The 27,660-nt window shown below is 42.1% G+C and overlaps 1 long non-coding RNA gene across 1 annotated transcript in view; it reads right to left on the bottom strand.

Moving 5' to 3' along the window:
* Positions 1–18,212, bottom strand: part of LOC311515330 — a 28,380-nt gene extending 10,168 nt beyond the window's left edge. Inside the window, exons 1-2 of the long non-coding RNA XR_014710108.1 lie at positions 18,033–18,212; positions 16,805–16,854 (exon numbers count right to left, since the gene is read on the bottom strand). This is a non-coding gene — a long non-coding RNA (uncharacterized lncRNA). The remainder of the gene's footprint in view (positions 1–16,804; positions 16,855–18,032) is intronic.
* Between the last annotated feature and the right edge of the window lie 9,448 nt (positions 18,213–27,660).

Genomic DNA, 27,660 nt, shown 5'->3' with positions numbered 1-27,660 from the left:
TTTTGGTAAACACAAGAGTAATGCTAGTAAAAAGTCAATAGTGCTATTAAACTTTAATTAATCTGTCATATGATGATGATGATGCAAGAACACTATGCTATAAATATTACACATACCCCTAACAGCCCTGCTACACCCCTTTGCTAACTTAATTTAAACTAATAGGATTCATTTTTTTAAATAAAAGTGTGAAGAGAAGAAAGCAAAGGGGAAAACCAGTAATCAAAAAGGGATTGGGGTTTTTTAAACATTTACAGCAGAGGTGGGCAAACTACAGCCTGCGGGCCACATCCGGCCCACAGGACTGTCCTGCCCGGCCCCTGAGCTCCTGCCTGGGAGATTCATGCTCTGGGTGGGGGGGTTGCGAGCTCCTGGGGCAGTGCAGCTGCAGAGCCCTGCCTGACCCAGTGATCTGAGCTGCACAGTGGCATGGCTGGCTCCAGCTGGGCGGCATGGCTGGGAGGGAAGGAGCGGGGGGTTGGATAGTGGGCAGGGGAGTTTGGGGGGTGGGCAGGGGTGTGAATGGGGTTGGGGCGGTCAGAGGGCGGGGAACAGGGGGGTTGAATGGGGGCAGAGGTCCGGGGGGGTAGTCAGGAAGGAGAAGGGGAGTTGGATGGGGTGGTGGGGGACAATTAGGGGTGGAGGGCAGTTAGGGGGCAGTCAGGGGACTGAGAGCAGGGAGGGTGGATAGGGCAGGGGTCCCTGGGGGGCCATCAGGGAACAGGGGGGATTGGATGGGGCAGAAGTCCCGGAGGGGGGCCATCCGGGTGCAAGAAGCAGGGGGGGTTGGACGGGGGCAGGGGACGGGCCATGCCTGGCTGTTTGGGGAGGCACAGCCTCCCCTAACCGGCCCCCCATACAATTTCAGAAACCCAATGTGGCCCTCAGGCCAAAAAGTTTGCCTGCCCCTGGTTTACAGTTATACCCTGGCTGTTATGTGGGAAACCAAAATTACCATTGGGGAAAATGCACATATGCAGAAGGATCAAATAAGCAAAGGGAAATATGTTCATTTTGGATGTGCAGTGGGAGGGTTTTCAAAACAAGCAAGAATGAGTTTCCATGTTCACATATGTAATATCTGTATGGTTTGAACTTGATGTAAACTGTACATTAAGTTTCCATTACAGAAAAGCATAAACAAGGAAGGAGCTAGGAGGCCAAAATCAACCCAGCTATAAATGGATACAAATGCACCAAAGTCAAATGTTTATTTCTGTTCAGTTGATTGAGTGGGGTTGCATCTGCTTACACCAACTCTGAGCATGGCCTGCAGTGGTTTTGTGGCCAGCTGAGAAACACTGAAGAAAGAAAAACATGAAAGAGGAGATGGAGTTGTAGGAAGCTAGACCAAGCAAATGTTATATTTGTACCATATGTTTATATGGGAAGATATTTTGTTAACACAAAGAGAATATTTATACATAGGCTGCCAAGACTGTTTTTTTTCCCATCTGTGCTTAATAACAAGGTTTCAGTCTTTGCTTTGAGATGTGGACCTTGCTACCATTATTCATGTTTTGGTCACTTTGGGATTAGACTATTGCAGTGCATTCTACATGGAGCTGCACTTTAAGACCATTCAGAAATGGGCAGCCCACTTATTAAGTGGTACTTCACCCACAAAGCCCGTTATGCTGTGCTCCAGGACCTGTACTGCTGCCAACTGGTTTCCAATTTAAGGAGTTGTTTTTTTACATACAAAGCCCAAAATGATTTGGACCCTGAGTACCCCAGAGACAGCCTCTTTGTCCATTTGATATAACAGCAGTTGTGATATCTGGAGATGCATGAGCTAATCAGTGATTTGTTGTTGATATTTTGGTAAGCGGCTCCTAGAAAAAGCTTCTCCCTCAGCCTGTGATAAACCCCAGTTCCCGGCAGAGGGGCATGTGCTTACAGAAAGTTGGGCAGAGAGCCTGGAGAGTCTGTTAAATTTTTGTTTCCATTTAAAAACGGCCTGTAAAGGACAAAAAGTGGTTTTGTGCCCTGTTATTTTGCTTTTTCTGATATATAAAGAAAAAACAATGACAGAGTGTTTTTATGTTGGTGTGGCTGTGAGTATGGCAGCTGGGAGGTATTTGTTTTCTGCTTGTTTTCCACATCAGAAATATCAGGAATGTCAAATTTGATCTTCCCTGGTTTTACTGGAGGACTAGAAAGGATGGCCACTCTCTCAGCCCTTAACTGAATGGGTGTGAATTTTCAATCTCTCAACTGATCTCTTCTAAATATATCAGTTTAATAGGTGGTATCAAGATTAAGCAAGAAGCAAAGACTCTTCAAGTGTCCAAATAAAGTTCCCTTCATTAAACCAGGTCTCACTTCCCTGACGTCTGTGCTGTGATGTTAGATTTGAAGGGGGGGAGGGGAAGGGGAGGAATTACAGTAGGGTCATAAGAGCAACAAGAGTGTAAACAGTGGTATAATCTGCTCAATATCTGAGATGTCAATACACAAATAGAAGGAGTGTGGGGACTAAACAGGAAGAACTGGAAGTCTTAGTACACAAGATAAATTATGATTTAATTGGCATCACTGAAACTTGGTGGGATAAATCTCATTACTAGAATATTGATATAAGGGGTACAGCTTGTTCAGGAAGGACAGGCTGGTTAGAAAGGGAAGAGTTGCTTCATTATATATCAAGCATCTATACACTTGTTCTGAGGTCCAAATTAAGGTGAGAGGCAGACCAAGTGAGCTGTAGCTCATGAAAGCTTATGCTCAAATAAATTGGTTAGTCTCTAAGGTGCCACAAGTACTCCTTTTCTTTTTGAAAGTCTCTAGGTGAAGATAAAAGTGGAAAAAACAGGAGTGACATCATAGCAGGGGTTTGTGGCACATATTTCCTGCCATATCCTTGGGAGACCTTATTGAATTAAGTTGAAGTATCTTTGTAGTAAATCGATGGTTTATATATTATCGTGAGCTGGGATTGTGTATAATCTCCAAATGGGGAGATGAGACACTTGGTGTTCAAAGGACTATAGTGAACAATGTGCCAGAGAAGAATGGACTTTTGGAACAAAAAGAGGTAAGTGTTTTTTGTGTGGAATATCAAAGGGGATTGAATGCAAATTCCCCACATCCAGTTATGCAAAAACCCAGCCTGTTTTGAAACGACATCCATTGTCTGCTGATCACCTGGTAGATGAGGTCAGAATCAAGGGCCCACACTGTATAAAGGAAAGACTGAATTATTCATGACTGTTCTGGCCCTGAATCTCAGACAGTTCTGAACTTGTAAACATGAGGAAAACCCAGTTGTGTGTTTTGAAGGACTGGCACCCATGAGAGCCCAAGGCTGGAGTTGGGGTGATCTCTGGTAAGTATTTTATCATGTATGTAGGTTCTTTTACTGTATTCAATATATTTCTCTGTAACACTGGAGAGAAAGCAAAGCACAGATGCTGACTTGTTTACACAGTATGACTTGCTGGGAATATCAGAGTGTAGGCAGGGAGCCATACAGACCAGTCAGGAGAGACAAGGACGTGTGCCTCTAGCCAAGAGAGGTGACAGCTGAGGAGCCAGGAACCTAAAGTTGATGCTTGCTGCACATTGAGCAGATGTTTTCAGAGAACTATCCACAATGACTCCAAGATCTCTTTCCTGAGTAGTAACAGCTAATTTAGATCCTATCATTTTATATGTATAGTTGGGATTATATTTTCCAGCATGCATTACTTTGTGTTTATCAACATTGAATTTCATCTCCCATTTTATTATCCAGATGGGAACCATTAGCAATTATCTTCAAGAACTCATGGAGGAAGGATGAGGTCTTTGAGGATTGGAGAAGGGCACACATAATGGCTATCTTTAAAAGGGAGAACAAAAAGGACCCAAGGAATTATACGTCAGTCAGCCTAACTTCGATACATGGAAAGATACTGGAACAAATGATTAAACAATCAATCTGTAAGCACCTAGAAGATAATAGGGTAATAGTGTGACACTCTGTAACTTAAAATGACACCCTGGACCCACATATTCAACATTGTTATGTGATTATTATATGTTTTATACAAAGTATGCCTTGTGAGGTATCATTTGAAAATTCATGAACTGTTAAACATTACTACTCTGTTGAATTATATGTACTATGATTGAATGTGAAGTTATGAAGTTTTGCTATATGTTTATTACCAAAATATGTTGTGACATCCACAGGTAGCCTTTCAGTGGCAACAAAGGAGCAACTAATACCTCCAAGACAGATTTACACCAGGACTAGCCAGCCAAGTGCTGATGGCCCATTAAGGAGAACCTACTGTCCCAATAGGGTACTTAGGGTACTCTTCTAGGGTACTTAGTGGTACAGTGGGCCCCTATCAAAGACTCCTGAGAGAGAACTTACTTGATGGGCACTGTCTGACTCCCATGACACAGTTAGGATCTTTCCAGCCCCTGGAAGTGAGTATAAAATGAGGGGCAATGACATCACCACTTTGCCTCACTCCTCCCTCATCTCAACACCTAGAAACAAGATTGTTTGGAAGAAAAAGGGAAACCTCCTTGAACTAGGGGGAAGGGATGGTCCTAGCTAGAATGCTTTCTAGTTAGTATAAACTGTGAACTGAATTCTGCTTGCAACATCCAGGAGGGTGAGAAACACTGTTTGATTCAAATTTTGCTTAGTCTGATAAAGTTTAGGATTTAGACTGCAATTTTACCCTTTATTTCTTATGTAACCAGTTCTGACCTCTATGCCTAACACTTACAATCACTTAAAAGCTATCTTTCTCTAGTTAAACTTATTTTAATGTTTAATCTTAACCGGTGAGTTTGTCCTAAATGCTTGGGCAATCTGCTCAAATTACAAAGTCTGGTGCATGTCCACCATACTTTGATGAAGTGGCAAACTAATTAATGAGCTCGCATTGTTCAAAAGAAGGTCTTGAGCAGTGTAAGATTTCTGGGGTGCAAACAAAAAACTCTCCCAGAACACACCAGTACTGGGGCAACGAGGATTTACTGATGTCTACCTGAGTACAATTCATGAATGACTGGTAAGAGCCTTCAGGCACTCTGCTGGGTGTGTCTTTGCATGTTGATGGATATGTGAAAGCAAAGCACCTGGAGGGGTTTGCTACTTGTCACTATCATAGCATTGAGAGAGACAGCCAAGGCTGGAGAGTTAAGAGAGCATAGCGGTTCCACCATTCCAGGTTGTACTCTGAGTGTCTGACACAAATAGGTCAAGAACAAGTCATGCCAAACCAATTTAATTTCCTTCTTTGCCAGGATTACTGGCCTAATGTATAGTGGGGAAACAGTAGGCATGATATATTTTGATTTTAGTAGGGCTCATGACACAGTCCCACATGACAATCTCATAGGCAAACTAGGAATATGTGGTCTATATGAAATTACTATAAAGGTGAGTGCAAAACTGGTTGAAAAGCCAGTTCAAAGAATAGTTGTCACTGGTTCGCTGTCCAACTGGAAGGGCGTATCTAATGGGGTGTCATAGAAATCTGTCGTGGGTCCAGTATTATTCAACATTTTCATTAATGACTTGTATAATGGAATCGAGAGTATGGTTATAAAATTTGCAGATGATACCAAGCTGGGAGGGGTTGCAACCACTTTGGAGGACAGGATTAGAATTTAAAATGATATTGACAAATTGGAGAACTTGTCTGAAACTGGTCACTTATCTTTATTGCAAGATGAAATGCAATAAAGATAAGTGCAAAGCACTACACTTAGGAAGGAAAAAATCAAATGCACACATGTAAAATGGGCAATAACCAGTGAGGCAGTAGGACTGCTGGCAAGGATCTAAGGGTTATAGTGAATCACAAATTAAAGGGGCGTCAAAAATGTAATGCAAATAGGCTAATATCATTCTAGGATGTATTAACAGGAGTGCCATATCAAAGACATGGGAGGTAATTGTCCCATTCTATTCAGCACTGGTGAGGCCTCAGTTAGAGTATTGCATCCAGTTTGGGGCACTACATTTTGAGAAAGATGTGGACAAACTGAAGAAAGTCCTGAAGAGAGCAACAAAAATTATACAAATCTAGAAAAACTGGAAAGTTTAAAAAAAAAACTGGAAATGTTCACTGTTGAGAAAAGAAAACTGATAATAATCTTCAAATATGTTTGGCACTGTTATAAAGAGGACAGTGATTAATTGTTCTCCGTGTCCACAGAAGGTCAGACAAAAAGTAATAGGCTTAATCCGCAGTAAGGGAGATTTAGATTAGATATTGGAAAAAAACAGTCTAACTATAAGGGTAATTAAGCACTGGAAGAGGCTTCTATGGGATGTTGAGGAATCTCCATCATTGGTAGTTTGCAAGAACACGGCTAGGTGTAGTCGGCCCTGCCTCAGCACAGGAGGCTGGTCTACATGACCTCTCAAGGTCCCTTTCAGTCCTATATTTCTATAATAATCCTATCAGTTCTTTAGCAAGTGAGTTTTTCAAAGCTGACAAGACCTGGGTAAAATACAAGCAGAAAAAATGTTTTAAACTTTCAGGCTTTTTTTAAAAAAACATATAATTAAAAAAGAACTAAAAGGGCAAAAACAGACTTTTTTTCCCTCTGTAGGTCATTTTTAACCTAAAATGCTTCTCCTACGCATAACTAAAGGAAGAGGCTGCTCTCCTTAGCAAACAAACTCATAATAAACTGCATTTTGCTGGAAATGTTTTTATACAAAATATATTCAGATTAGGCTGATCCTAGCAGAGTGTTCATTTGTGTATTTGGAAGTTTGTATGTATAAATATCTATCTAATCGGAGTAGGGTTAGATGGCACAATGGTAAAAATACCCAGACCTGGACTACCCTGCAACTTCTGCCATTACTACCACCAGTGATGCTGTACTGAAGGGTGTTGAGTTATAACTAGGAAGCTTGCTAGCAGGGGTGCTGGAACAATTTGTATAGCAGGAGTACTGAGAGCCATTGAACCAAACTGTAAACCCTGTCTATAATGGAAACCACTTCAAGTCAGGGGGTGTATGTTTATTGGTGTAGGTAAGGCCTTTATGTGTGGAAGTCTGACCTGAGTGCATAAAGACTTTCACAAATGCATTGTCCTGTGTCCATCTTCAGAGGGCTGACCTTCCTTTTTCAGGTGCAACTGGAACCTCTGAAAACAATGGCTGTGCTTTTGCTCCTGAAATCCAGCTGAGCTGGAAAGTGTGGATATTATTTTTCTGTAGTCTTATTTAATGATTACTCATTTCTGATCAGGAACACATTATAAACTCGTAATAATAATATATCACAAACAAACAAATCTCCCAGAGCACACCAATACTGGTAAAGATAATTTACTCACAATGATTATAATTGCATTTTTAACCTTTGCTCCAAAAGAGGAAATGGAAGACAAATGATAATGTTTTTACTTTGGCACTCAAAAAATCAGATTATTTTTCCTGAACAATACCAGGCTTTCAGACCTGCAGCAAACTTCTTTTCTAAGCTGTGGAAAGGGCATGGTATTATAAAATGAATGGATTTGTTTGATAAAGAAATGTTAATGTTGTTTACAATGTAAAGAGAAAAATATCCCATTACTGCAAATCATTTGTGCAAAAACATCTCTTCTGATTTAACAGGAAGCCACCATGCACTGCTCCCTTCTCTCTTCAAGCACACCAGTTCTAGGTCCATTATTTATTCTCTCACCACCTGTTCCTGTTGCACTCAGTGCCCCTCCCCCCTCCAGTTTCAATGGATAAGAGTTTTGGACAGAAACATGAAGGACATACACTGAATCTTAAGCTTTACAGAGTTGAGTCCCAATTAAATTACTTCACGGGGGGGGGGGGGGGGCAAAATTTTTTGAAGAGGCCCTGCTCAGCCTTAGATTCTGCCTTCACTTTCTGTGGTATGCATCCAGAGCAAGTCCACTGATTCCTACAACTGTTGCCTCCTTTTCAAAGTTTACAAAGATTTCAAAGTATTTTTTCCAGATTTACATCTGTGAAACAGAGCAAAATTTGTCCCCAAAGTAATTAGATATTTAAAAAAAAAAACACACACACTGATTTCAGGGGAGCATAGACCTGGAGTAACATATTGGTTCCTCCCCTTAGGCCTTCAGAACTTGTTTTTTAAACTATTTTTAATGTAGACAGCTGAGTAAAAAAAAAAAATTCTCAGTATTCATGTGATACAAATTTTAGCTAAGAAATTCCAATGAATAGTACAGTAGAACAATAAGGAACAGAATTATTAGTTCCAAATATGCATATTTAAAAAAATATTTGGAATGCAAAAAGTATTTATTTTGTAGCCTTTTAACTAAGGTTTATAACTTAGTGTTTATATTATAGGTATGATTTCTAAACAAGTTAGGTGGGGATTTATATGTGCATTTGAATGCCTAGTTTGTGGTACAGCTCATTGTAAACATGAATTGGTATTTGCAAGTGCCATGGTTAATTATTGCTTTTTACATGCATAATTTCCTGATTTGCTCACACAGCTGAACTCTTCTGTTTAAAACCTCAGACCCTTTATTCCTGAAAAGAATTATTCTATCCTTATGTTGCCAATATTCTGTATACACTTTATATTCTGGCATATAGAAGCATTGTGTCAGTTTATGTTACTAGTATCTTAATATAATATAAAGTAGCCTATTATAGCCAAAAGAATAAATAATATACAGAAAAGAGATACTACGGTATGAATGAGCAGCTCTACTGGAAACTTTCTCTGTGCCGGTGTCATAAATATAAAGGGAAGGGTAAACCCCTTTGAAATCCCTCCTGGCCAGGGGAAAGCTCCTCTCACCTGTAAAGGGTTAAGAAGCTAAAGGTAACCTCGCTGGCACCTGACCAAAATGACCAATGAGGAGACAAGATACTTTCAAAAGCTGGGAGGAGGGAGAGAAACAAAGGGTCTGTGTCTGTCTGTAGTCGTCTTGGCCGGGGATAGACCAGAAATGGAGTCTTAGAACTTTTAGTAAGTAATCTAGCTAGGTATGTGTTAGATTATGATTTCTTTAAATGGCTGAGAAAAGAATTGTGCTGAATAGAATAACTATTTCTGTCTGTGTATCTTTTTTGTAACTTAAGGTTTTGCCTAGAGGGGTTCTCTATGTTTTTTAATCTAATTACCCTGTAAGATATCTACCATCCTGATTTTACAGGGGGGATTTCTTTATTTCTATTTACTTCTATTTTTTATTAAAAGTCTTCTTGTAAAAAACTGAATGCTTTTTCACTGTTCTCAGATCCAAGGGTTTGGGTCTGTGGTCACCTATGCAAATTGGTGAGGCTTTTTATCCAACATTTCCCAGGAAAGGGGGGGTGCAAGTGTTGGGAGGATTGTTCATTGTTCTTAAGATCCAAGGGTCTGGGTCTGTAGTCACCTAGGCAAATTGGTGAGGCTTTTTACCAAACCTTGTCCAGGAAGTGGGGTGCAGGGTTTTGGGAAGTATTTTGGAGGGAAAGACGCGTCCAAACAGCTCTTCCCCAGTAACCAGTATTAGTTTGGTGGTGGTAGCGGCCAGTCCAAGGACAACGGGGGGGAATATTTTGTACCTTGGGGAAGTTTTGACCTAAGCTGGTAAAGATAAGCTTAGGAGGTTTTTTTCATGCAGGTCCCCACATCTGTACCCTAGAGTTCAGAGTGGGGGAGGAACCTTGACAGCCGGTTTCAGACAGCAGTGTCACAAGCGTTCACTCAATGGTTAAATTTATAATTCACTTGCTGGAGGATTCTCTGCTCCTTGAGGTCTTCAAACTACAATTTGAGGACTTCAATAGCACAGATATAGGTGTGAGGTTTTTTTAGGAGTGGTGGGTGAAATTCTGTGGCCTGCATTGTGCAGGAGGTCAGACTAGATGATCATAGTGGTCCCTTCTGACCTAGATATCTATGAATCTATGAAAATTGGGTACAGACAATGTGCATCCCACAGTTTTTAACATGGTTGTCATTTGACATTCGCTGTCCAAGAAACTCCACAAAATCAAATTAAGAAGCATGGCCAGGGCAGCAGATGTGTGTGAGCCCAGATTCCCCTATTTCTCCTCTTATATTTCTGCCAGCTTTAGTCATGAAAAGGTGACCCAAACATTAAGCAGACATCCCACCGGTTTTTGAGTGGCTCACAGCACCGTGCTTTTGGAGGAAAGTGTGGAAATTGAAGCAGAACCATATTCTATAGTGTGTGCTGCTGCCGGTGTCTCTGCTCAGTGGTAAAGGCGGCACAACTGCTGATGCTTGGCCTAGAGGCTACCCTGGAAACAAGAACCAAAATGTAGACGGTTGGTAATTTGAGAAATCCTGCCTATCCAAGTACCTGATGTAACATGTATGGCATTTTACATCTGTTTAGCCCACATTTCTTACTTTGATCAACAAGTTGCTATAAATATGAAGCCTAGCAACTGAGAGAAGAATTTTCAGCTTGAGAGGGAATAGGAATAGCATGTTTCAATTTGCTGTAACAGCCTTGAGAAGCCAATGACCTCTACAGTGGACTATGGCTTGTGAATAACTAACACTTCTTCTACTGCACTTTCCCATTTTCCTTCCATAGGTAAACATAGTGGAATGGTGATTGGAATATTTAGCCTTTAAGGAGTGAAATATATTGAGATTTCTATGTCCTAATGTCAACATCTTTCTTGTTGCAGTGGATTTTGTTGGTGACAGAATCATACTAGTGTTTGTAATGATGCTGACCACGTTGGTGCAATTAAATGCTGTAGAACTGTGATAAGCTCCCCATGTAATTCAGGAAGAATTCCTGTTCCTCTACCCTATTATTTGTCATTTAAGTTTAAGCTTGTCTGTGTTGCCATTCAGCAGTATGTGCATGCCCCAAGTACAGGATGGAAAATGGATGTACTCTTCCAGGGCCTGGCTAGTTCAAGAGGCCTAACCAGAGGGCACAAGACTATCACCATGAGAAAAAAATTCAGACTAGATTGTGGATGTTTGAATTTGACTAAATGTTATTTATATAATCTTGGTGAATATGTTTGTAGCGATGTCTCTATGTGGCACCCAGATCTCATGAGATCTTGCAAGATTTACCTGAACCAATCTGAAACAGTGCTAGAATGGAAGCAACATTCAGAACAGTGAGCTGGTACTCCAGGGTGCCTAGAGGAGCTGAGACCAGATCTCAGGGACAGGGAACAGTACCTCCAGGTGCCTAGAGGGCATTTGTCACTTTTATATCATTAATATAAGGGCCATATGCTGTGTGTTGCTATAAAACAAGTCAGGCCACCAGAAATGTTAAGATCTTAAAGAAAGGGAAAGAAAATAAGCTAGAGGACACCTGTCAATCCTCCAATTTTTCTAGACAAACAAGACCTCTCAACTGTCTGGCTCAAGCAATGCATAAACTGGGAATCTGGAAGAAGAAAAATGGCAAGGTGATGTGATTTCAATACAGGACTTGGAAATCGATGAAGAAAAGCAGCCAGATGAATCATGTGATTCCAATCAAATAACTTCCAAAGATGGTTGAGTAATATAACCACCAGCACCACCAGACTCAAAGGAAGGTTTGCAAGGAGGAGAGAGCAGTACTTACTAATTCATATTTTTGAAAGATCCAGGATTATGGCCTAAACACATTACAGATTATGTTCACCAAAAAGGTGTTCTATCAGGTATACTGAATGTCGAAGAAATGCAGAAGCTAGTGAAGTCAGTGCCAAAGACATTGGTAGCCATAGTTTTCCTGAATCTCGTCTCGAGTGTAAAACAAAAGATTCCAAGAGACTGGCTTGTTTGGAGTGCTACCAACCAAGCACTATACTGCTTTCCATGACAGCTATTTTCTGAAGGGGAAGATAAACAATGCAATATAGTGGCAAAAAGGAAAGGGTTATTCGTTAACTGTGGGGGGGGATGGCACAAACTATATAATAAACTTACTAAAGATGAGAAGAGCATAGAACATGAAACCTGCTACTGCCAGTGGAAGGAATTAGATGAGTTGCTGTAAGGTGGACAGAGAGTAGACAGTGACATTCAAACTCAAAATTAACAAAAGCTGCAATATGGAGAGCAAAATTGGAAAGAATGTTGGATGTTACCATACATCTTGCTTCAGAGGTTTAGCATTCCAAGAAGATGATAATCTGATGGCTGATCAACATAAATGCAACTTTATTTGAACTCTTGAGTTATGAGCTCATTATGACAGCATAACTTATGACTAATATCAAATGGAAGCAGATAGAAGGTAGAAGTTAGAACAATGGCAGGACAGGCACATTACCTCTCCTGGGAGAGTCAGAACAAGTTATTGAATTATATAGTAAAAGCATGCAGACAGCCATTCTTGCAGAGAGAGAAAAAATCACCTGTTATTCTATTGTACGTAATGCTACTCCTGATGCCTCTCACCATGAATGAAATGTGTTGATATTCAGGTTTATAGTTCAGGACCAAGATAGTGGTACATTTAACATTCAAGAAAGATTTCTAGAGTTCTTCAACTTTTTAATAAAAAAGTGGAGAATAGACAGCCAAAATGCTAATTGTCAGCATGAAGCACCAAAACATTCTACTTGATGACTGTAGAGGTAAAGGATTTGATAATGATTCTAATATATCAGAATTAAAAGGTTTTCAGGCCTGCATTATGTCCAAAGATAAACTTGATGTGTATTCTCCTTGCACTTCCCACTCAATCTCATAGGAGTCAATGTTGCAACCACACATACTGAATCAGTAACAGTTTTAGGTTGTGTGTAGCAATTTTTCATATATTTCAGTGCCTATCCTGTGAAGTGGAAGATTATAATGAATAAGATGCACTGTTCATTCCATTCTCAGTTGGACATATGCTGGAGGGAAGCCGCTAATTCTGTCCATCCAATGACAAAGGATCTTCTAGGTCTTCTGGAAGCACTGGAATCATAGGCACTGTCTTTATGAGTTGCCAGGGGTGCTCGACCCCCCCTTCACCAGGCTCTGCCCCCACTCCATCCCTTCTCCCAAACCCCCACCCCACCCTGCCTCTTCCCACCCCCATCCTGTCTCTTACCATCCCCATTCCACCCCGCTCCGTTCTGACCCCTCCCCCCAAACACACCCAGCCCTTGTTCCTCCACCGCAATGCCTCCTACACACCGCTGAATAGCTGATCCGTGATGGGCAGGAGATGCTGGGAGGGAGTGGGAGGAGTTGATCTGGAGGGAGGGCTGCCGGTGCATGCTGAGTACCCACTATTTTTTTTGTGGGTGCTCCAGCCCCAGAGCACCCACAAAGTCGGCACCTATGACTGGAATGCACTCTTGAATTAAATTTGACACATGAAACTTGATCAGAAGTGGAAGTATTGAAACAGTACTTCAGCTCATTTTCATGACTTTTGTTGACTAGCTTCTGGTATAAAGTGAATATTGATGAGAGAAACAAGATTTTACAAGCCTGAGGAATCTCTTGATTCAGTCTCAGCTCTCATGGCTGAATTTATTGAAGAGTTAAAGCAACTTGGAGATTAGTGGCCCAAAATTCCTTTAGAAGCATGCCTTGTGGCAGAAAGAATACGAATTTTGCCACAATTACCACAGAAGAATGTTAGGAAACAGAAAAGATTTCATGAGACACCTGAGGAATCAGGTTCAATCACCTCTGAAGATGAGACAGTCACTGTTCAGAAGAAAGAAAAGGAATACTTGTGGCAACTTAGAGACTAACCAATTTATTTGAGCGTAAGCTTTCGTGAGCTACAGTTCACTTCATTGGATGCACTCACGAAAACTTATGCTCAAATAAATTGGTTAGTCTCTAAGGTGCCACAAGTACTCCTTTTCTTTTTGCGAATACAGACTAACACGGCTGCTACTCTGAAAACTATTCAGAAGGAATGTGTTCACTTTGGACAATGTTATCTGTAAGTTGGAATGCTGATTCAAAGCAACCAATGACATTTGTTTATGTTCTGTTCAGCCCTAAAATATATCTCACTGGAGCCTGAAGAATTGAAAGAAATATCCACCAAATGGCAATTTCTCAAGTATCGTATGGATCTTTGGGAGGCCTTTCCATGTGAAATGTTGCACCTGAAAAAATCTTTAAATCTATTTTTGGAAAAGAACTTGAACTGCTATCACTTATTTTATTTAATGAGATTTACAACAAAAAACTACCAGTAATGTAGAGTGATTTATGCATAGCCCTACAAAATTTTTGCTTATTGCCAGTGACCGTAGCAAAAGCCAAAAGAAGTTTCAGCAAGCTGGCTCCCGTCAAAACCTGCACACAATCTACTATGGCACAAGAATACTTAAGTTATCTTGTTGTTTTGTCCACTGAAAAGAAAAATTGACTTTAGTGAGATCATTTGTAATTTTGCAGTGAAGAAGGACAGAAAAGTAAAGCTGTAAAGTGCTACAGCCTAGCTATGCCATTTCAGAAACAAAATACAACTGTCTCTTTCTTTAATTCATGTGTCTTTGTGGAATGGGGTGGGGCCCCATGTTATGGATTTGCCCTGGATCCAGTAAAATGTTGCTTGGGACTTAAGTTTTCTGAAGAGGTGCAGCCTCCTTATGGAAAGACAATAATCTCTGCACAGCTAAGATTTGTGAGAAATTCTTGTGTGTGAAATGCTGCCCTTGAGCCAAATTCATACTTTATTGCACATTATATTGAGATAGCTGGAAGAAGGAGCATCAGCATGAAAGACACACCTCAAACTGATGTGGCTGATACAGTGCAGTCTTTTTGAAACTTGTATATACATACAGTACTATTGCAAGTTTGACATAACTGACTAAACTTGGTCTCTGTGTCTTCTTCTGGCCGCTCTCAGATTCTGTACTACCCTTCGCAAGTAGGTTGTGTATGCTATTGGATAGAATCTAATGGGTGCAAATCTAGAACAGCAAGTGCCTTTAAGTTTAATAACTGTAAATCCTTCATTTCTAGAGTAGGTGTTTTAGCATTTTGTTGGAAGGGACAGTGAGTACTTGTCTTTTCTCCCATGGAAAATGTTCTTATTATAGTGGTTACCCCAACTGCACTGTACACAGCAAGCTCAGACATGATAGCATTCACTTCTCACTTGGGGGTTTAGTTAATGAACCTGAAGACGCTCCAGAGCCTAGGAGAAGGTGACCTGCACAGATGACTGATGCCAACTTTCTCTTTTAGGATTTTCCCTTGGTCATTAAAGGTAAATGCACATCTGCTGCATCTGTCCTTAGACCAGGGCTGGTCTGCTTTCAGGGAGCAGCACTGTGGCCACATTCAGGAAAGTCCCCTAAAAAGGGATGTAAAAGGCAGGAAGGCTCCTTATGCCCTCATCTCTGTACACCAATAGAAGGGTGACACACAGTCTGGCTTTATGTATGTCCATGTAGCAAATCTTCGTTTCTTCCAACATGTGAATAACCACACTTTATTGACAACTCTGACAGCATCTTTCTGTCACCACTTTGAAAGAAAAGGCAGTCCCACATGTGATCTTCTAATCTGACCTGCATAACACAGACCAATGTATGCTGTAGCTCAGCCAGAAGCTCTTTTTGAAAGACACCCAATCTTGACTGAAAGATGTCATATGATGACGAACCCACCATATTTCATAGCTAATTGTTCCAATAATCATCCTCATGTTGAAAACTTGGACTTTCTTTCTAGTCTGAATTAGTCTAGCTTCTGCTTCCTACCATTGGCTCTTGTCTGCTAGGTTAAAAAGCCCACTAATATCAGAAGTCTTCTCCCCGCATAGCTGGAGCCTGTGATCAACTCACCACTTAACCTTCCGTTTGACAAACTATATAGACTTAATCAGCTCAATCTCTCATATGGTTTTCCAGACCCTGAATCACTCTTGTGACTCCTTGTTGAGCCCTCTCCAATTTTTCAAAATCCTTTTTAAATGAAGATGGAGTAAAGGCCACTGAGAGATCAAGATCCACAGTCAGATAGCCTTTATTTAAAATGTTAATGCAAAGCCCAGCAATAAGGCATAAAACTAATATAAGTGCTAGAGAAGAGTGCACTACATTGCATTCCCTAAACACTTAGCTCTAATTAATTTGCTAATTTCACAATGTGCTCTCTAATTACACAAGGAAGTGCTAAAGACTTCTGATCATGACTGGGTACAACAAGGTCCCTTTCTGGGAGATACACTATTCAAGTCGACTCGGTCACAGTAGCTGCCTAATTTATAAAAAGAAAAGGAGGACTTGTGGCACCTTAGAGGTGCCACAAGTCCTCCTTTTCTCTTTGCAAATACAGACGAACACGGCTGCTCCTCTGAAACCTGCCTAATTTATGTAAGTACAGCCCACATCCAAGCGGATAGGCTATTTGAAAAATTAAACAATTACTCATTCTATGTGCAGTTGGACTCCAAATTAGTCACATATGTCAAAAAACCCAAATACACATAAGGGAGATAGATCACAAATATCTAAAATAAAAATATCTATAGGAGTTAGAAAACAATACAGATGTGGGTGCAAGATATAAATTGAAATATTTAAAGTGTAAAGCTGAAAAATACTCCCATTGTCAATGCTGAAAATGAGGAGGGAAATGGAGGAACTCCTGGAGTCCTACAGTGCAGGTAAGAGCTGAGGGTATATGGTCAAGTATAAATAATACTAGCTTCCATTTATGTAGAGCCTTTCATCCCAAGGCGCTTTGCAGATTTAAAAATCTTACGTAAAAACTCATAAATATAGAGCTTATTTCATCTAACACTGAAATGCAGCTACCCTTGGGGTGGAGTGTAGTAACTGTTTAACTGCACAGAAGCACAATAAAATAGTTTATGCAGGAAATTGGAAAGGAGTAGTGGCACCTGGTGAATAGGTCTGGTTATCTCACCTTCCCATTGCCTTCCAGAAGTTTTCAAGCTGCGATCTGCAAAGACCATCCTGGGGGATATTAAATGCAGAATAAAAAACATTTTTTTAGAGCCAAGAAGTAGAGCAGTTGTTTTCATCTCTTCCCCCATACCAGGACCTCCCACCTGTCTAGCTGGGATCCTCCCCACAACTATACCATCCCATTTAGCAATCTGGGAACGACAGGGTGATCATGAGCCTCAGATCCTATTCACAACCCCTGGGATAATGGCACCTGAAGTAGCTGATTGCTGTTTTGGGAAAGGAGATGGTCAGGAAGGGATCTGTCCTTTATGGTCATGTCTGCAGAATGACTGTGTTTTTTCTAATATATTAACTTGATATTGCTATTTCTCTTTCAGTCTTCACAGAAAGTTTTTTGGCCTATTCAAATTAAAATGAAAAACATATTTTTAAAATTCATTAGTGCTGGGTTTCAGCCCTTGCTGGCATAAAGCGGTGCTGGAGCTCCCAGGTCCTCCACTCTCCTGATCACTTTGAGTACAAATTATCATTGATGGATTGTCTAATTCTGTCCCTATTCTCTCCACTCTTTAAAGTGCTACATCATAGCTCATGAACTTGGCAAAGCTCATCAAACTCAGATGAAACTCATTCTTGAACTAGACTTGATGCTCCAGTGAGAGGCATTAGTTAACTGTGCAATTTAAACCAAACCATACAAAAAGAAATGTTACATCTTACAGTTCACACTGTAGTAACAACATGATGACTAAAGGCAGTGTGTTTGGGGGTGAAGATAATAGTGAATTCTGTGGATAATTTATCAGGAATCAAGAATATAGCTAATGGGGAAATTATGAGAGGCATGATGACAATACCACAGAGTTTGTCAATCAGAAAAAATTGAACCCTTGAGCATCTTATCTATCTTCCCTGACATGAGCTAGATTACTCATGCTCAAAACATACCAGGAACTGAGATACACTGGGTCTGATCCTCCAATGCCTCCACCCCATGTAGTCAGTTACAGTTATACCGGGGTGCAAAATGCAACCAGACCAGAATAGTAGTTTTACACCCACTGTGCACACTTGTAAAATGGCTGCATGAAGTGAATTCTGTCTTTACCTAAACTAGTTTAGTTGTGCATACTCTTACATGCAGGTGATCAGCTCATGCGATGGGGTAAAACTTAACAGGTTTATATAATGCAATACAACATGCACAACTACACAAAACCTACCTCTGACAGCAAGGGTGGTGTGCTCTTCAGGGGTCACATGTTTCTTTGCATTTGACATTGGTAATTCACTGCGCAGTTAGCAAACATGAAGCAATGCAAAGTCAGCCAATCCTGCCCACAACACTGGTGGTGTGGGAGCAGAGAAAAGTGTAATGTGTTCTGGGCTCACACTCATTTACGTGAGGTCTTGACGAGAAGGGTGAAGAAGACACCAAAATCTGATTCACTCACCGAGTTGCAGGACTCTGGAAACAGTAAGTCTAGGTGAAGTTAGGGTGTATCTGCACAAGTCACCCATAGGTCCCACCGCCCCAGGAGACCTATGTTGACACCAGGGGGTGTTACTAACCCTGAAATGGATTTTTACTGGCTCCCAGTGGAGCAGATTACTGTCAAACCAGTGAAAAAGGTTCACAGTAATTGTCTTCAATACATAGCAGTTTATTGCGAAGGAATTACACAAGTGGTAAAGGGTTATATTAAGCACATAATCCTATATTAGATATTAAGAGCTATACATTAAGAGCTATACATTCCTCTTAACGAGTATCTCTTTCACAAACATACACAAACAGGCCCTGAGTTAGCCTCACACAGTTCCTACTTGGCAAACAGAGAAGGTGGTTACCAAGTTTATGGATGGCTTCTTTCCTCCTGATCTGTTCTTCTCAGCCCTCTGGTCTGTCTTGGATTCCCCTGAGGCAAGGCCTTGGTTGCCTTGAGACACCTCTGGTTCACAGTCCTGCTTGAGCCCATGGAGCAGAGTTTTGGCTGCTCTGTCTAGCAGCGTTGCTTCATCAAGTATCAATTAATGAATCCCAACCACAATAATTTACTTTCTTGATTCTTATACTCTTTTTCCTCAAAGGAGTCACACGTCTTAAAAGCATGCCCATGGGCGTGTGGTTACTAATTTTTACCTGATTAATATTTTAGAAGGGGCTGGGGGAGAGGGTACCGAATGAAGATCACCCCACATTTACTCACTCATCAATCATTCACTCTGGCTCTCTGTTTGGTGCCCTTGCTGTAAGGTCACTACAATCAGGTCAACCTGTGCTCCATGCTGGAACTTTATACATGTGATATTTACTTTTGCATGGGCCATATTTGCCAACCAATAGGTTTAATATCCATCGCACATGCAGACTTTGCCAGTCCTTTATCAAAGCTGCTTCTGCTTAAAGGGTCCTCTGCAGCCATTCAGCCATGTTTAAGGCAAGTCAAGTTATGCTGACACCATTCATTCACTATGGCCGCACCAATTTGGCACCATCCCAACAACCTAGAGCTGGCTAGTACAAAAAAATGAGCATTTCCTGCCTGTTAGAGAACAACAACTGGCTGGCCAGGAGAGTCATCCCCTCTCCCCATCCCCTCTCCTGTGAGAAACCTCCACCAGCAGGCCTTCTGTGGAGCTTCTGCTGGAATTTAGATTGACCATTGAGCCCAGGGAGGTTAATCTGGCACAAAGAAAATAGAGGGCATCATGACAGGGTGTTTAAACCCCACACTAGGGCAGAAGGAATTAAAGAGCAACTGTGGGGCCAGACAACCCCACCCAGCTGCACCTGCAGAGCATGCTCCAGGGGGAGGAGGGACTTAAAAGGAAGCCAGACAGCTCAGAAGGGGGCTGACAAGGCAGGGAGAAGGATCTGTCTTTGGAGTGCCTGAGAAGGGACACTGCAGCAGCCGCTCTGGGAAGGGTGCCTACCTGCTAGGCCCAGAAAGACTGAAGGTACCATTTGTACCTTTTCTTTAGCACCTTTGCTTTTTCTACAGACTGCAAAGCTTGGATCCGGGGGAGGAGGCGGCTCAGAGAGAGCAGCCTTAAGATGCTCTTGGGTCCTGATCCTTTGGTTAACCCTCACAGAGCTGTGGCCAGAGCCTGGTAAAGTGGGAGTGCCCAGGCTCCCTGTACCAGCATCCTCCCCTTGCATTAAGAAAAAACTGACCACTAGGCAATGTTTCCAAAAAGCACCAAGCATCAGGGACACCAAAGTGAAACAGACAAACCAAACACAAAAGCAAAGAGCTAGAGGCAAGGCAATCTGCAGGAATAAAAGCCAATTGAAACAGTGAAATTACAGACTACTGTTGCAAAGTAGTAGGCAAGGAGTAAGCAGGTACAATTCCATTGTACGCTGTTTGTGCCAGAATAGGCCCCATGGTCTTGGTTTTCTTGTTGTTGTGATGGTGAATCTGTGAACACTTCTTGCAAATTTCACTAGCGCTCAGTCACTTCAGTAGGCAAACAAATGGAACATTATTTTCTCTAAAAACATAATGAGTTGTTTCAGAGTGGTAGCCATGTTAGTCTGTATCAGCAAAAACAAAGAGGAGTCCTTGTGGCACCTTGTTAGAGACTAACAAATTTATTTGGGCATATTAAGGTCAAATGCTTGCAGTTAACTCATTCACATACAAAGAAGTCATACTAACCATTGGTCTTCTTACAGCGCTCCTTAGAAGAGTGCTACTGCTGAGTCTGTAGTAGCTTTTTTTAGCCATATGAAGAGTTCATTCCTTGATTTCAGAGGTGTGGTTCTGGTAATACCGACTTGTCCTGTAATTTTCTTTCTCCTCAGTTTTTCTATTCCCTTATCTCAGTTTGGAGTGTTGCAGAGTGGTATTGCTTCCAAGATATATGGGGATCAAACGACATTTTCATTTATTTATTATTACATCAGTCTTCCATGCAGAGTGTAATAGAAATTGCCCCTTTCCCTCTTCAGTATTTGATAAAGTAAAATTATTTCAATTTAATACATTTATTAGCAAGAGGGCTTTTTTTGGAGCAGTAATTATTTTTGAAATGATGCAGGTTTGAAGGGTAATTTAAGGTCAGTTTGATTTACAGCTGACTCCAGTGTAGCATGTCAGTATATTACCTGAAAACATCTTTTCATTTACCGAGTGACTTCACTAAGTGTGCGGCAGGAAACAAGATCCTTACATTTTTCATCTATAGTTAATACATGGTTTCCAGCCACAGAAAGGGAGTAGTTGTAATTGAGAGATATCAGTTTGTTGAGTTGGTAGTAAAGCAGTAACACATGAGCTGCTATCGTACCAGCTTTTCCATTTTAAAACCATGTTTATGAGTTAATCATGAAGAAGCAAGAAAACATTTTAAAAATTGATGTGGGGTGAGCTCTGGCACACAAGGTCGCAGACCAGGAGCATTTGCTATAAAACAGAGTAAATGGGAGACTAACCCATTTGTCCTGTTTTATCAGTGTCAAATCACTAAAGTTTTACAGTTTCCGATTTTCCTCTCCTATATTTTGCTATTTATTTTAAATGATATATATGTGAATATCCAGTCCAACTCGCTCTCCCACAACTGGGATGATGGTTCTGCAGGGCCAACAAGAGCATAAAGCCGTAAAAGGTATATATGTAGGTAAAGTAAGCAGACATAAATTCCAGTTGAAGAACCTTTACTTGACTTTCAGATCCCAGAATAAGTTTGCAGGTGGTATATTTTTTCTTTCACTGGGGAAGTTTGCTCTGGAGTCTTAAGAGGTAGTAAATTTGGGACTAGAGTTGTGTGGACGGTGGAAATCCCATTAATTAAAGATTCTGAGATTTAAAAATCTGGCTTCATTCCAAATCAGAATGAAACCTGAAATTTTCAAAATTCTGTGAAGGCAAATTTTGGGGAAAAAATCAGATGAATCAAATGGATGTAGATGTTTTAAAAGTCTTTTATACTATGTAATATTTCATAAAATAAAAACATAAAATAGAAATGAAAAGTCATTTAAAAATGAAAACTCAAAATATTTCATTCAAAAAATGTTGAAATGGGACATCTCAACATTGCCAGTGCTTTTTTCCCAGGTTTTTCTCTGAAACAAAATTCTGGTGAAATTGATGTGATTTCGTGAAGCATTTCAATGTAAACAGAACGATATTCTCCAATGAAAAATGTTATCTGCATATTTTCCAACCATCTCTACTTGTGACCTTACAAAAATATTTTTACAGAGTCACTTTTCAGAGTACCACCACCCATTAAGCTTTCCACAGCTGTATCAGTACATAAAAGGTTATCAAAGAGTGGAAGATGACCGGTAACCTTATGAAGATTGTGTAAGATGTATGGAAGAGTGTAAATAAAGGGGCATGATTTGGTATGGTGCCACAAGGGCATCACGGTGAGCCAATGTACTTAAGTGATGCATTCTTCTCACTCCATACCTCAGACCTGAAGCCCATAATTCTGATCTTAACTAGCATGTCCACTGCACTCACGTTGCCTCAATAAGCATGCACTTAAAATAAGCAGACTCGGGCAAGCAAGCAATAGGAACACATCCAGTTCTACGCTCTGACCCATACAGCACAGCCAGTACACCTTTTTTAGATAGGAGCATGCAGTTGGCTCCCACGACTGCCTTCAGGCCAACACCCGCTCCCCACCTCAGTTCTTCCCTGTTTTCTTCCCAGGCTTCTTAGAGCTGCTTAAAAAAATATGTGATTATTTGTGTCTTATTTTTTCATAACAAATGCTTTCATGATTGTTACTTTTTTAAAAAATAAAACAATCCTAAGAGCCCAGCCCCACATGGAATGTATGTTATGGTGCAGTAACAAATCAGTGCCGGTATGCATGCACATTACCTTTTCGGTGAGAAAATGGATTTAACTCCTCAGCTTCCAAAACCACGAGGAAAAGTTATGAAAAAATATTTTGTTTCCTTTAACCCTTTGCTGCTCTTTCAGCATTTGCAACCCAGCAGTCTTATATAGTTGGCTAGAGATTGGAGCTACAAGGCCAGATTCTAAGCCCAATCTAAACCCCTTTACAGATAAATTACTGAGTAGCAACTAGGACACTAAACCAGTAGAAGTCTAGTAGTTAGGATACAAAACCCTCCTGCTGACAGCTTAGAATAAGGGTGTAAAAGGATGTAGCTGAACTGAGGGAAAGAGTGAAGGCCACCTTTCAAGGTGCATTGCTTTTGTGGGTGGAGAAATCAGTTTGTTGGATTTGAGAGGGAACCACAGATACAAGCTACTCAGCAGTACAAAAGGCAAGCCCAGTTCGTGAAAGGATGCACAGAATGCATTTTTCTAGACGCTGGATGAAAAAGCAGTGCTATGTGTATAGCATGCGCTGTGGCTGCAGAATGAGCCGTTCAGTGGGAGCTTAATGAACTGAATCTGGTCGAATGTGAACTTCACACAGAAATAAATCTGAGGAAACAAAGAAATAGGGATTTTAAAAGCTACCTTTTGGGGGGAAGAAAGAAGTATGGAGCAGTGAGTGTGGGTTGTGGCATCTAGTGTTTCGCTGGAGCTTACGTATAGGGATAGCCAGGTACTCTACCTAAGTCAAAATCAAATACCAGCCAAGACTCCTTGCATTCAACCCATCTATGAGAGCCATAAACACTGCATTCCTCTTCAACTACTCTGTGTTCCTTTCTGCATGTAGGGAAAGAAATATTGATTTTTTTTCTATGTAATAGCATCATGAACAAAAAGGCAGTGGTGCTGAGGATACTCCTAGGAAAGAGCAGAGCATCGCCAGCAATGCATTTTGCTTGTGTGTCTGCCTTTTCTCTTAGTTGACAGACCTATCACTCAGCCGGGTGCTAGTCTGCTTCCAGGAAATACAAAACAGACTTCAATGAGAAACTGCAGAACTGGAACTAATTTGCAAACTGGACACCATCAAATTAGGCCTGAATAAAGACTGGAAGTGGCTGGGTCACTACAAAAAGTAATTTTCCCTCTGATACTCACACCTTCTTGTCAAGTGTTGGGAATAGGCGATGTCCACCTTGATTGAATTGGCCTTCTTAGCACTGACCCCCCACATGGTAAGGCAACTCCCATCTTTTCATGTGCTGTAATATATATATACTGCTTACTGTATTTTTACTCCATGCATCTGATGAAGTGGGTTGTAGCCCATGAAAGCTTATGCCCAAATAAATTTATTAGTCTCTAAGGTGCCACAGGACTCCTCATTGTTTTTCTTCTCCTGACTCTTCCTCAGATCACATAGTGAGGGAACACCATTTGTATCTCTACAGAAGTGAAAAGGGAGAATGAATTACTAACGCCATAACTGAATCAGCAGGCTCTTCTACTATCTTTCCTCTTGTCATAAATATAAAGGGAAGGGTAAACACCTTTAAAATCCCTCCTGGCCAGAGGAAAAACCCTTTCACCTGTAAAGGGTTAAGAAGCTAGGATGACGTCGCTGGCACCTGACCAAAATGACCAATGAGGAGACAAGATACTTTCAAAGCTGGAGGGGGGGAGAAACAAAGGTTCTCTCTGTCTGTGTGATGCTTTTGCTGGAAACATTGAGTCCCATTAAGATAGGTGCTGTACAAACATAACCAATTTATTTATTATTAACCTATCTATTTAGGTTTTTGCTATGGTGTAACAAAAGAACACCCATCCAAAGCTCTGTGCACCCTTGGCAATCTTTTAAAACACAGTAATAAATAAACAGACCCATCATTTACCCCAAGGTCTAAAAACAAGAGCTGGCCAGACATGGGTGGCACATGAACTGCTGGCTGGGGGAGGCTAGCCCCCAGCCCTGCCCCTTCTTCCCAAGGCCCTACTCCTTCCTCACCCCCCCGGCCGGAGCCCAGAGGGCCCCCCCCCACTATGGCAGCCACCAGCCCTCACCCCAGGCTGGTTCTCCTAGCCCCGGAGTGCCCCCAACCCAGGAATACCAGGAGGGTGGGCAGCATGGCCCCGGCCCTCCTCCCCTGAGGCCTGGCACACTGGGCAGGCAGGTGTTGCAACCCCAATGCCAGCCACAGCTCTAGCCCGAGCAGGGGCCATGGCACAGCGACAGGGGAAGAGCCAGAAGCAGGAGTGGGGACAGAGCATGTGTTTTCAGGTTCTCAATTCTTCTCTGTGTGTCTCTTTCTCTCTCTCTCTCTCTCTCTCTGGTGAGAAATTATCAGACATCCCTGGACTTCAAAAAACCATCTCAGTTAAAATATCCTCCATTTCTTGCAGTGTTGTTGTAGCCGTGTTTGTCCCAGGATATGAGAGAAGGTGCGTGAGGTAATATCTTTTACTGGACCAACTACTGTTGGTGAAACAGCAGTGCTTAATTTGTAATGAAAGAGGTGCCGGGGCTCAAGCAATTTTTTTTACATTCGTAACTGATGCAGCAAGCCAAGAGGGCCCAGGGCTATGAACTGCCAACCCTAAAGGTTCCGGGGCTCCACCCTGGCAAGCACTGGCATGTCTGTGAAAGAACAAGCTTTTAAGCTACACAAACCAGAAGACCATACAGGCTGGAGACCGACTGGTTAAGCAGCAGTTCTGCAAAAAAGGAACTGGGGATTACAGTGGACAAGAAGCTGGATATGAGCCAGAAGTGTGCGCTTGTTGCCAGGAAGGCCAACGGCATATTGGGTTGCATTAGTAAGAGCATTGCCAGCAGATCGAGGGAAGTGATTATTCCCCTCTATTCGGCACTGGGGAGGCCACATCTGAAATATTGCCTCCAGTTTTGGGCTCCCCACTACAGAAAGGATGTGGACAAATTGGAGAGAGTCCAGCGGAGGGCAACGAAAATGATCAGGGGGCTGGGACACATGACTTACGAGGAGAGGCTGAGGGAACTGGGCTTGTTTAGTCTGCAGAAGAGAAGAGTGAGGGGGGACTTGATAGCAGCCTTCAGCTACCTGAAGGGAGGTTCCAAAGAGGATGGAGCTCGGCTGTTCTCAGTGGTGGCAGATGACAGAACAAGGAGCAATGGTCTCAAGTTGCAGTGAGGGAGGTCTAGGTTGGATATTAGGAAAACCTATTTCACTAGGAGGGTGGTGAAGCACTGGAATGGGTTACCTGGAGGGGGGGTTGGAATCTCCATCCTTAGAGGTTTTTAAGGCCCAACTTGACAAAGCCCTGGCTGGGATGGTTTAGTTGTTGTTAGTCCTGCTTTGAGCAGGGGGTTGGACTAGATGATCTCCTGCGGTCTCTTCCAAACCTAATTTTCTATGATTCTGAGTACTCTGTAAAGTTTGAAACCTTGTCTCTTTCACCAGAAGAAGTTGGTCCAATAAAAGATATTACCTCATCTACCTTGTCTATCTCAATTAAGACTTCATAAAAATGGATATAGCTCGATAAAATATTTCAACATCAATGAAACAGCATATTTAGATTTCATCAAAAATGTTCCAACGAGCTCTATTAATAACCCAGCAACAAGACACACAGAGCAAAATTCAGTCCATTACCCAGTGGATTCCCACACCATCACTACTAAGTCCTACCCATCATCTTATTTCCTCCTAATGACAGTGCCTGCCTCAGACAGCTCACTGTCTGTCAGAGAGCAGGATGTGGGCCGTTGTCCCTAGTGGCATAGGTGCTGACTTCACCGCTTTTCTCTGGATGCTCAACTCCCCCTCTGCCCCCAGCCGTGCCCCCACTCCACCCCTTCCATGCGGCCCGCCCCTGCCCCACCTCTTCCCACCCTGGCCCCGCCCCTATTCCAACCCCTTCCCCAAAGTCCCCAACCCAACTCCACCCCTTTCCTGCCCCTATTCCAACCCCCACTCCAGCCCCACCTCTTCCCTGCCTCCCCCCCGCCGGACCCACCACATTCCTGCTCCTCCCCCTCCCTCCCAGCATGCCTCCAAACAGCTGTTTAGTGGCAGCTAGGGGGAAGCGCTGGGAGGTAGGTGGAGGAGTGGGGACACAGCACGCTCGGGGGGGTGGAGGAGGAAGAGGTGGGGTGGAGGGTGGGGAGCTTGGCTGCCGGTGGGCGCAGACCATCCACTAATTTTTCCCCATGGGTACTCCAGCACCAGAGCATGCATGGAGTTGGCACCTATGCCTAGTGGTTACAGTAGGCATTGCTGGCCAAGAACTGGAGCTCAGGGTCAGAGGCCAGATGCCAGAACCAAGAGTCAGAAAAGAAGTCAGGAATCAGAGCCAAGGGTCAGAACTGGGTTATCTGGAGTGAGGCAAGGCAGGGGCAGAGCTGGAACAAGGCAGGAGTGGGACCTGAGCGAGGCAGGAACAAGCTGGGAACAAGCAGGCACAGGAGCTATCACAGCCAAGCGCAAATGCTCTGGGTGTGGGTGTGTGAGAGAGAGAGAGGGAGTCCTCTCTCTATCTATCTTCTTCAAATTCTTCCTGATGACCCACTTGTGGGATGGCTACATAAAATTAGCCAACTAAGAGTAAAAAGCAAAGGAGTACTTGTGGCACCTTAGAGACTAACCAATTTATTTGAGCATAAGCATCCGATGAAGTGAGCTGTAGCCCAGGTAAGCTTATGCTCAAATAAATTGGTTAGTCTCTAAGGTGCCACAAGTCCTCCTTTTCTTTTTGCGAATACAGACTAACACGGCTGCCACTCTGAAACCAACTAAGAGTAGTGAGTGTAAACAACAATTGGGGATAGTGGGTATTTGTTTAAAAATTAAGTCATTCAGAGTTATCATGTAACCTAGGCAATCTTATAATATTATTGTCATTACCTTCATCCTCCCTTCTCCTCTTCCTCCTTGACTTTATTACACAGATATTTTGCACCTTCTTTCAAATTAGGTGGGAATCGTGTTGGGATCTTCTCTTCCTGTGTTTTCACAAAGTCTAGAAGAACAAGGCTGTGATTGGAGCC

The sequence above is a fragment of the Lepidochelys olivacea genome, assembly GCF_965140295.1.
Source record: "Lepidochelys olivacea isolate rLepOli2 genome assembly, chromosome: 2".
Lineage (NCBI taxonomy): Eukaryota > Metazoa > Chordata > Testudines > Cheloniidae > Lepidochelys > Lepidochelys olivacea.
Note: the sequence above shows the minus strand (reverse complement) of the source record. Positions and strands in the feature narration are given on the sequence as shown.